A 10,936-nucleotide genomic window follows, 5' to 3' on the forward strand; every position below is an offset into this window, starting at 1 on the left:
GACATGATGTAACAGAGAAGAACAAACCAGACTCTGTACTGGATCTATTCTTTTAGGACTAACACTTGTGCTCTGTTGCCTGTGCTTAGTCATGCTGGCTCTGCACCTCTGTAAAAGAATGTTGCCTGTAACCTGAAATATGCATGATAGCCTATTCTCAAGGCTCTGACCTTTAAAGGTATAACGCTTGTCCATTCATAGAGATAAAAAGTTGCGGAACAGAAAATACTGATTGTCTTATTGGTGTTTTACAGGAACATTGTGACCAAACCTACATGGACAGCTGCAAGAGCAAAGGATTCTGGCAACAAGAACTTTGCAACAACCAGCCACACCTCCTCCCCTTTTAGTATAAGAGAAGCCTGCATTCTAACTGGGTAAGATGGTTCTTTGGGACACCTGTCTACCATCTTCTTGGTCTGCAAGCTTTCCAAATAAAGTTACTATTCCTTGCCCCAGCAACTCTATTTACTGACCTGTCATGTAGGAAGCAGTAGAAGCTTGGACCCGTAAGTATGATGGCTGGTCAAAAGCCATTCCTGCACAGAGACAGCTAAATCTCTAGCTACTATGTAATAATAATATGTAACTATCCAAGTAAGAGACTGTGAACCACATAAGTATATCATATTAAACTTAATCTCAATGTATCACCAACTCAACTTCCTTTTAGACAGATCTCACAAATTGCTGCAATCATTCCAGTCCCACTTAACATGAGGAAAGTACAAAGAAAACAAAGTGAAGAGAGAGCAGTCTTAGCAAATTTCAAATAAAATATTTTACTTTTGCAAATATTACAAAAAAATATTTGTCTATGGTCCCTTACAAGGCCTTGGCCAGTGGTAATAAGAGGCCCTGAAGCTTCTGCTTCATTAGCTTCTTGATAAATCCAGCTCTGCCTGGAAAGTTGTGTTTTATTTTACCAAAAGCTGGTGTCCTGAAATTCCTCCCTCACCCAAAGTTGTTAACTCTTCATAGACATAGAGGTGTGTGGCACAAAGCATCCGTATATCTTCATGAATATTTGCTCAGCTAAGGAGATCTCTTTCCATACCAAAGATGATTTATTTCAGTATTTCAGCTTATTGGACTAGTAAATTTAATAATGGATTTAAATTATGGTTACATATTTATATTATGAGGGCAAACAATAATAGTTAACTCATCTATAATAATGCTTCCCTATGTTTATATGGTATTTTTAACTTTTCAAAGTACATTTCCATAAAGCACCATGGCTATTAAGTTTTACTGTCACCAGTGAAAATCTGGATAATACATGTAAATATGTATTAGTAAAAAGACCATCTCACTTATTTACATAAAACAAAATCTGCATTTACCTACACTGCAGTGATTTAATGTCTAAGCAGACACAGCAGGAACTACAACCCCTCCCCCATGTAAATATGTGTCATTCTGTATATACAAACTACCTTGATTACAAAATGAAGACTAGATAAATGGGATTAAAAACCATAGTACATGATTTTATCTTTAGAAATATGCCATTTAAGCAATTTCAAGTATTACTTAATTAGTAATCTCTTTTATTACTTCACAGATTTAGGTATTTTATGACCTAGTTACTAACGATAAAAGTTAAAATAATGTTATTGTATTAGTTATGAAAGAGGAACAATACAATAATTAATTATAAAAATATCTGTATTTTGACGATGGATTATGACCGCAAAAATCTAAATGGTAAGAAAATATGTTTTCTGTAAAAAAAACTAGAAAGTTTTCTTTTAAAAATGTACAAGAAATATGAAAATGAGATTTCTTATAAACAAAGACATACAGTAAGTATTCTGATTTTTAAGTGAAGTTCACAATAGATCAATAATATGTTAGTTAACCAGAAAAAAACAATCAAGATACCACATTAACTGGGGGAGCAGTAAGTCCACTGTGTCACCCTGTTGAACATGATAAATGTTCTGAATCTACATTATATGACACCAAAAAGCTGTTTTGTTTGTTTTTTTATAATCAAATAGTGGACATCATTGTGTCTAGATGATTTGCTATGGAAAAAACTGATTTGAAAAGGTATTCCCTAGAAGCCAGTCTTGTATTCATAATTAACGCCTTTTTGCGGTACGCGGGCCTCTCACTGTTGTGGCCTCTCCCGTTGCAGAGCACAGGCTCTGGATGCGCAGGCCCAGCGGCCATGCCTCACGGGCCTAGCCGCTCTGCGGCATGTGGAATCTTCCTGGACCGGGGCATGAACCCGTGTCCCCTGCATCGGCAGGCGTATTCTCAACCACTGCGCCACCAGGGAAGCCCGCAATTTACGTTTTAATCTGTCTTGATACCTTTTAATACATCATCTACAGATGGAGCTCAGAGTACACTGGAAATGTGGTGAGTTCACATGCTGATACCTGCTGAACTGCATAAAGGATATTATAGGTTTAGATTCTTATTTCTCAAGCTAAATGTGATGTTAACCTTAATCCAAAATGTGATAATTAGATGCAGACCTTTGCAAAGCTACAGATATGACAACAGGGATAATATTTAAGATGCCAACGACCATATAATTAATACTAATGATAGAGAACGAGACACTCACCATAGACTCTGCTTTCACTTTTATAGAATCCATGGTCATATTGAGTTACCTTTTTAACAGATATTCTTAAACTTCCTAGGAAAAATAGGCTCACTTTATAATTTGTCATATTTATTTTATTGGCTACTGCTAACTATTGACTGGTCATTGCATGTTAATTTGCAAGATTTACAGTGAATGGACATATACTCCTCTTCACTTAGAGACAGAACTGCTCTAGCGTTAATACATAAACTCTGTCAAGAATTTCCCCCTCATTTTCCTCTACCTGTTACCAGTGATAGCCAAATGTTAGAGAATCAGAATATATGCACTTAAAAGAAGCAACACATATCTAGTCCAAATGAAAAATTCAATTCCAAAAATCCAGTATTCAAACTTTAGAATCAGCTGATTAACCTGTTTCCTAGAATCTATGTTACATTTCCAAGGGGCAGAATCAGCAGAATGTAGGTACACATATTACTGTACACACACACACACAAATGTACTATGCATGTAATCTTAGAAGAGGAAACATTTCTATTACATTCACTAGTTTTTGGATGTCACAGTCATACATATACTAGGTTGATATTTTGGGTTCAGAAGAAATAATGTCTCATAGAAGTGTTGACATTTTTATATGTGGATACCTTTTAGGGTAAAGCTCAATTTACACATGCTGCTTTGAACATAATCTGTTTTTCTGTTTTTTCTCTGAGTTAGCACAGACGGCCCACATGATCACATCCATATGTAAATCAAGGAAAGTTTGTGCTACTTTTTTGTTCACTGTGGATGGATTGCTTCATATGATCTTCTGAAAGGTTCGTATATCGCCAGTTCAATTCATTAGGAGTTCTTCTGAAATGTCAGTATCACTAAAATTGAGCACAGAGCTTTTTATTTTCTACAAATGTTGTCTCAAGGTAGCATCAGCTAGATCTCAGACAAGGAAAAATATTGTTTGATTAAGCTTTTGATATCTCTCATAAACAAAGGACATGAAAAAAAAAAAACCCAAAGGACAGAAATTGATCTTGTATCATGGACAGCCTGAACTGTCATAGTAAAGCTAAAGAAGATAAATGATGGTGTTGGAGTTTTAACTCATTGCTGATTGGTTTCTAGCTGCTATAAATCTTTCCTTTTAAGAATTTATTCTTGGAAAGATCAGGAAAATAGTAACAAATATATCATTCTCCAACAAATTGCTACCTATTTTCGTTTTGAGTCCACAGTGCCTCCAGAAATATAAAGGTATAGAGGGGTCTTGTGTTGGAATAGGATCACTTTGTATGTGAAATAGATATTGAAAAAAATGGATATTGGAAAAAAAAACACTGAAGAAGGCACAGATCACTGTCAAAATGTCTAAACACTGTAAATGTTTACTTAAATGTATTGAAACAATTTGGTCTTCAAAATTGGCTAAATAATATCAGACTTTCATGATTTTTTTTATTGTTATTATGTGTGTTCTGAACTATGATTTGGAGTTGTATTCTTTTTATATTTCAGAATAAGAAATTGCTCAGCTATGTAGAAAGTGTGACTAAGTGTGTCTGAAGTGTATCAGTTTGTGTATATGGAGATCAAAACATATTTCTACCTTTTTGTCATGCATTGTCTGGTTAAATTTAGGTAAGTTATCTAACACCTCAAGACATATTTTCCTATGTCTACAATAGAGATAAGTCTATCTTCTAAAAATATTAGAAAATTTTAAGAAATTAAATGAGCTTTTTGAACTCAGTATTTTGGTAAAAGTGTATTATTTAATTACACCCCACTTACTTATAAATTATTTTATAATACCTCAGTTTGGGGGAATACATTTGTTTTTATTTCCACATTTTCTGCTGTGAGCTACTTTTCCTGATTACATGCATGTTACAAGGAATGTTATACATCTGAAGGTGGGCTACAGTCCATTTCAGGATGGAGATAGAAGGCATGTGTCTTACTTTTATTAGTACACCATTCTAATTACTTCTCTCTGACTCTTGGACTATAAGCCTTTCTTCTTTGGTCTGCTTCTGTTATGTAATTTAACATTTACTCAATTGCAATGAAAAAATTTAAATGTCCCTTTCCCAAATTTGCCTCTCTTCTATTTTCTTAGATACATATATGTCATATTCAACCAGTTCAGAGCAGTTATTTACATTTTGCAGCTTTATACAATTTTCAAAAGTGTTGCATCCTTAATTTCCTGTTGGTTTGAACTGCTCCATGGTACAATGAAAGCTGAATTTTAGTGATGTGGTAAGGAGATAGTGAAGTCTTCAATTACACAGTCTCTTTGAGAAACTGAGCTCTCCTCTACCTCCTCATTCACTGATTGTCTGAGACACAAATTATAATTTGCACATGGAAAGACCTTCAAAGTAGAATTATAATAAACATTATGACTCAGCTGGGGTGGGAGAAGTTGAGAACAATTGTCTCAAAAACAGGATATTAATCCAATATATTAATCAGTGGATCAAGAAATCTTATCCTGTGTCCTACATGGGACAAAGCTCATGCAAAGGCAGCTCAACTAATTCAAGGTTTTGGAAGAAACTTTCAAGATTTTGGCAGAAGATGAGTGAAAATGTTGACAAAATCAAAATTGTAGATAATTCATTTTTTCCTCTTCACTTGTTTTGCTTATGAGGAAACGTAAGATCAGAAAATTGAAATGATCTATACAAGTTCTGCCAGTTTTTACTCATTTAAACCTTGAATAAGTCACTTAGTCTTTAGGATTCCAAAATATCCTTCTCTATAAAATGGGGATTTTTGTGATGGAATCTGATTCACTTTTTCTACCAGTAAGATTTTTATGAATCCTAAGAAATTCTATACCTTTCCAGAACTGAGTTGTGTCTCATTTTCCACATAAAAATTCAGTAACAATATTTACTGAATGCTTACTACTGTTTTATTTGCTGCTTGCTGTCTTAGTCCCATGACATCCAGATGTAGTCGGATGTGATAACAATCCAGTTATCATGTCCTTTTAAATGCCATCACTCAATAAATATAACCCAGTCTCAGAGAGGTAATTTAGGACTCTAAGCTGTATACTGTACAAATCCCATTTCTTCTCCTTCACCCCAGGATCATGACACTGGTCTAGAGTCTGGAATTGAGATGAAGCTTCTTCACCTGTACCTAGAATTGGGAATAGACCCTGGAGGCGATGGGGCAAGGCAAATACCATTCACTTGACAAAGTCATGGTTTGTAGACAAGGAAGGTGGCAAGTCCAGGCACCAAAGGCAAACTGATGTACAGGTCACAAAACAAGCATTTTAGAAGAGATAGAGATGGGATAAATCTTGGATATCTGTGATGTATAGAAAATGGGTGGGAAGGTCACCTGATGGTAGCAGGGGAACGCTACACAGGTGGCACTGACATGTGCTTTCATGGGCTAGTAGGCTTTAAAAACCATGAATGGTGTGGACAGTGGGTGGCAAGTCCAGTTCTTTGCTTTTCTATTTTCTATACTTTTATAATCTTATTTCTTATTGAAAACATTTCAACTGTCTTATCGAAAATATTAACAGAATCAATATTTTCTTGCTGAGGTAAATAAAATAAGACATTTAATAGTATTAATTAGTAGTTACCATGTGTTGAGTGCTTAGTGTGACCTAGCCACTGAACTAAACAGTTTGAGCACCATATATTAGTTATGAAGTAGTAATGATTTATTTACACCTTACATGTGATGTAAATAATTTTCGGCAAGGTTATATGAACATCTCTTTGCAATAAAGGGAGGAAAATCATTTTAACGCCTATGTAATTACACCCTCTGTTTGTGGTTTGAAGTTTCTGTACCATCTGCCTTTTGAAGGGATATTCTTCAGCATGAGCAGACATGATGTAAGCATGTGGATTGAATATGCACTACTTTTATCACTGGGGTTTGCTGACCCTTAGGTCAGAATTTTACCAAGAAGACTGAAAATATGAGAGATCATTTAGGGTAATGAAGGATTATTATACCAAGTTAGGTTGCAGGGGCTTACCTGGTGGCGCAGTGATTAAGAATCCGCCTGTCAATGCAGGGGACACGGGTTCGAGCCCTGGTTCAGGAAGATCCCACATGCCGTGGAGCAACTAAGCCCGTGTGCCACAACTATTGAGCCTGCGTGCTACAACTACTGAAGCCCATGTGCCTAGAGCCTGTGCTCCGCAACGAAGCCTCGCAGTGAGAAGCCCGCGCACCGCAACGAAGAGTAGCCCCCGCTGCCACAATTAGAGAAAAGCCCTCACGCAGCAATGAAGACCCAATGCAGCCAAAAATAAATAAATTAAATAAATTTTAAAAAAAGTTAGGTCCCAGGAAATGATTTTCAAGTCTGGAGAAAAAAATTGTCTTTTATGGGGCTGGGGTGGGGGTGGAGGATCAGGAAGGATTCATTCAAAGTGTCTTGGAATGATTATTATGAGGGAAAAAAAGAAACAGTCACATCTGAGACTGGATACTTGTGCCAATAATAAGAAATAGCTGTCTGTCCCAAGAATGTGGCATTTGTCCTTAGGAGAAAACAAAAGACAGAAAGGAAATAGTAGTAACCTAAATAAAAAATATTTATAATCAGATGTTTGGCATAATTGAGTAAGCGTGAGAACTGAATAATGCCAATATGGCAGTTTTTACTGGGATGTAATTGGAAGACTTAACCATCATTCAGATCTTTGGATTTGCATTCCCTCAGTTTCAAATTCAGGGCACCAGATTTAAAAAGTACTCCCTCAGTTTTTCTTCCTTAAGGAAAAAGTCTAGTGGTAGACTCTACTTACGATCCAGAAGTTGGCAGAAGGTCAGATTTCTCAGTGCTGTATGTTTCTATCTGCAACATCATATGGAGAGGTATTTGACACCATCCACAAGGAAAAGGTAAGATTTGTGGTAGGAAACATGGCCTCCTCTTTGTCAGCTCGTCTTCATGTTATCCTCATGTCAGCAGAATTTATCACAGGGATTACAGTAAATGGATTTCTTATAATCATCAACTGTAATGAATTGGTCAAAAGCAGAAAGCTGACACCAATGCATCTCCTTTTCATATGCATAGGGATGTCTAGATTTGGTTTGCAGATAGTGTTAATGGTAAAGTTTTTCTCATGTTCTTTCCACTCTTTTATAGAGTAAAAATTTATGGTACAGCGATGATTTTTTGGGGATGTTTTTCAGCTCTGTCAGTCTCTGGTTTGCCACCTGTCTCTCTGTATTTTACTGCCTCAAGATAACACACTTCACCCAGTACTGTTTTCTTTGGCTGAAATTCAGGATCTCAAAGTTAATGCCTTGACTGCTTCTGGGAAGCCTGCTGACCTCCGTGAGCATTGCAACTCTGTGTGTCAAGGTGGATTACCCTAAAAATGTGGATATTGATGTCCTCAGGGATGCCATGCTAAAGAGGACTAAACTCAAGACAAAGCAGATTAATGAAGTGCTTCTTGTCAGCTTGGCATTAATATTTCCTCTGGCCATATCTGTGAGGTGAACTGTTATGTTATTCAGTTCTCTCTATAAACACGCTAATCGGATGCAAAATGGACCTCTTGGTTTTAGAAACGCCAGCACTGAAGCCCATATTAATACATTAAGATCAGTGATAACATTCTTTTGCTTCTTTATTTCTTATTTTGCTGCCTTCATGGCAAATATGACATTCAGTATTCCTTATGGGAGTCAGTGCTTCTTTGTGGTGAAGGACATAATGGCAGCATATATCCCTCTGGCCATTCGGTTATAATTATCTTGAGTAATTCTCAGTTCCAACAACCAGTCAGGAGACTTCTCTACCTCAGAAAGAATCAATGAAGGGGAGGATCAATGTAAAATATTTTGTACTTCCTTGTCATGGTTTCAATGGACTTGTGTTTTGTTTTTGTTTATTTATGTGTTTTGTGTGCTCTCTCTCTCCCCTGGAAGCACTAATTTTGATGTTGGATGGATAAGATATCTCTTTTTCCAGGACTTGTGTGCTTAAAAATATTATGACAGTAACACATATAGATAACTAGTACTTGCATTGGAGTGCCAGTTGTGTTAGAAATTGGAAAAAAATACTAAGACTTCACTTGGCTGACCAAAGTAATTCTGTTATCTGTCTTCCCAGGTCATTGAGAATCTTCTGGTTTAGATGAGCAACATCACATTGATTTAGTCTAAGACTTGAAACAGTATAATAATTTGGCTATTTGATTGCACATAACTATTTTCCAAGGAGAGTCATTAGTGTAATTATTTTAAAATGCAAATTATATGTTGAAAGTGTATGTATGTCAGGGCAGTGTACTCAGATATACCGATTAAAGTCTTATTTTGCTAGATACACAGATTAAAGTCTTATTTTGCTTTTGATTTTAGTTACTAGTTCAGGTTGGTAAATGATAAGGTGCAAATAGAGCTGGCATATAAATACACAATGTAGGGTCTCCATTTTTTTACGAGTTGAAGAAACATTTTTCAACCCCCTGAAGTGTGAAAGTCATACCGAAATAGGATGTGAGGGAGGTTGCTGACAATGGAGTCCCAGCAGGAAATCATTCAAATGGTGTTTTAACTTCCCTCCTACTAGGAATATTGTCTGAGGTATGGCTGCAGCAAATGACTTGAAGATCTAAAGTAAAAGCTTTGAAATCTGTTGCTAGATTTGAATTGATTCTGCTCTTTTAAAATCTTCAATTCTGTTGCTTTGGGGAAGAAAATATTTTTTGTAATATCTTACATCTCAGGATATCTGTTTGAATCTGTGAGATCCTCACTGGCTCTTAAACAAATAAAAAGCTAGGTAGTCATTTTAATTGTAAATAAATTGTAATTTAAATGGATTAAGAGTTGCCAGGGTGGGGAAAAAAAAACTAGATATGTGTGTGAATATGTGCACATGTATGTGTGAATTTTTTTACTTTACAAAATATTTCCACACACAATTCTTTATTTCATTCTCAGAACACTTTGTAAAGTAGGCAGTAGAATTATCTCAGTTTTACAGTTGAGAAATTAAGGTTTGGAGAGGTCATTATACATGCCTAAGTCCATTCAACTACAGTCAAGTGGTATAATTGGAATTCAAACCTGGTTCTTCTGTCACTAAAGTCAGTACCCTCTCTGGTTTTCTTTCCATTATTCTTTTTTTTTAAATAAATTTATTTATTTTATTTATTTATTTTTGGCTGCGTTGGGTCTTCGTTGCTGCACGCAGCCTTTCTCTAGTTGCAGTGAGCAGGGTCTACTCTTTTTTTTTTTTTTTGGCGGTACGCGGTCCTCTCACTGCTGTGGCCTCTCCCGTTGCAGAGCACAGGCTCCAGACGCTCAGGCCCAGCGGCCATGGCCCACGGGCCCAGCTGCTCCGCGGCACTTGGGATCCTCGCGGACCGGGGCATGAACCCGTGTCCCCTGCATCGGCAGGCGGACTCTCAACTACTGCGCCACCAGGGAAGCCCAGGGTCTACTCTTCATTTCGGTGCGTGGGCTTGTCACTGTGGTGGCTTCTGTTGCTGCGGAGCATGGGCTCTAGGCATGCGGGCTTCAGTAGTTGTGGCATGTAGGCTCAGTAGTTGTGGCTCGCAGGCTCTAGAGCACAGCCTCAGTAGTTTTGGCGCACCGGCTTAGTTGCTCCGGGGCATGTGGGATTTTCCCGGACCAGGGCTCGAACCCGTGCCCCCTGCATTGGCAGGCAGATTCTTAACCACTGCGCCACCAGAGAAGTCCCTTTCCGGTATTCTTTACAGGCAACTTTAGATTCTGAAAGTCATGACAAGGAATGACATTCAACCTATTACCTAAGACATCCTATGACATTTCTCTGTTATGTCCCTACAAAGTCAATTAAAAAATATTTCACAAATGTCTGAATTATTCTGTTATTGGGTGAAATTATTTAGTATCTGTTTCATCTCATATTTGGTTTACTAACAATCTGAAATGAGGTACACATAGGTGCTCAATTTACATTTTAGTATCCCTTGACTCTTATATGGTAGGGAAATTGCTGTACCAGTCTCCCTTGTTATAGGTCAGGTGGGACTAACCTCTCTGCTGGGAAAACGGGTATTTACTATGTTTACATCTTGAGTTTTGGCTAATTGTGTAACTGGAAACTACTCCTCAGATTATAGAACCGATTTACAAGCTTTTGCATCATCCTGGGGGAGCCCACACCCCCTGGTCTCCTAGACCAAGCTGAAAGTCTTATTTATGCTAGTGCCTGAATTACGCAGGGAATCGTGGCAGATATTTACATGGCAAGATCTGATATAATTTGGCCATTTATATCCTCTACTATGCTCATCTATTTTTTTTAATTCAAGAAATAATTTTAGTAATTTTTTTTTTTTTTTTTTTTTTTTTTTT

General features: G+C 37.0%; 1 long non-coding RNA gene and 1 pseudogene across 1 annotated transcript; both read left to right on the forward strand.

Annotated features, from left to right (window-relative positions):
- Positions 1-3,291: 3,291 nt before the first annotated feature.
- On the forward strand, positions 3,292-6,627 carry LOC113618427 (uncharacterized). The gene is made up of 3 exons (XR_003432012.1): positions 3,292-3,393; positions 4,088-4,210; positions 5,675-6,627. It is a non-coding gene; the product is annotated as an uncharacterized LOC113618427 (long non-coding RNA).
- A 211-nt stretch (positions 6,628-6,838) lies between these two features.
- On the forward strand, positions 6,839-9,773 carry LOC113618425 (taste receptor type 2 member 1-like; annotated as a pseudogene).
- The last annotated feature ends 1,163 nt before the right edge of the window (positions 9,774-10,936 follow it).

The sequence above is a fragment of the Aethalodelphis obliquidens genome, unplaced genomic scaffold, assembly GCF_003676395.1.
Source record: "Aethalodelphis obliquidens isolate GAN/ISIS:26980383/991018 unplaced genomic scaffold, ASM367639v1 scaffold5, whole genome shotgun sequence".
NCBI classification, from domain to species: Eukaryota; Metazoa; Chordata; class Mammalia; order Artiodactyla; family Delphinidae; genus Aethalodelphis; species Aethalodelphis obliquidens.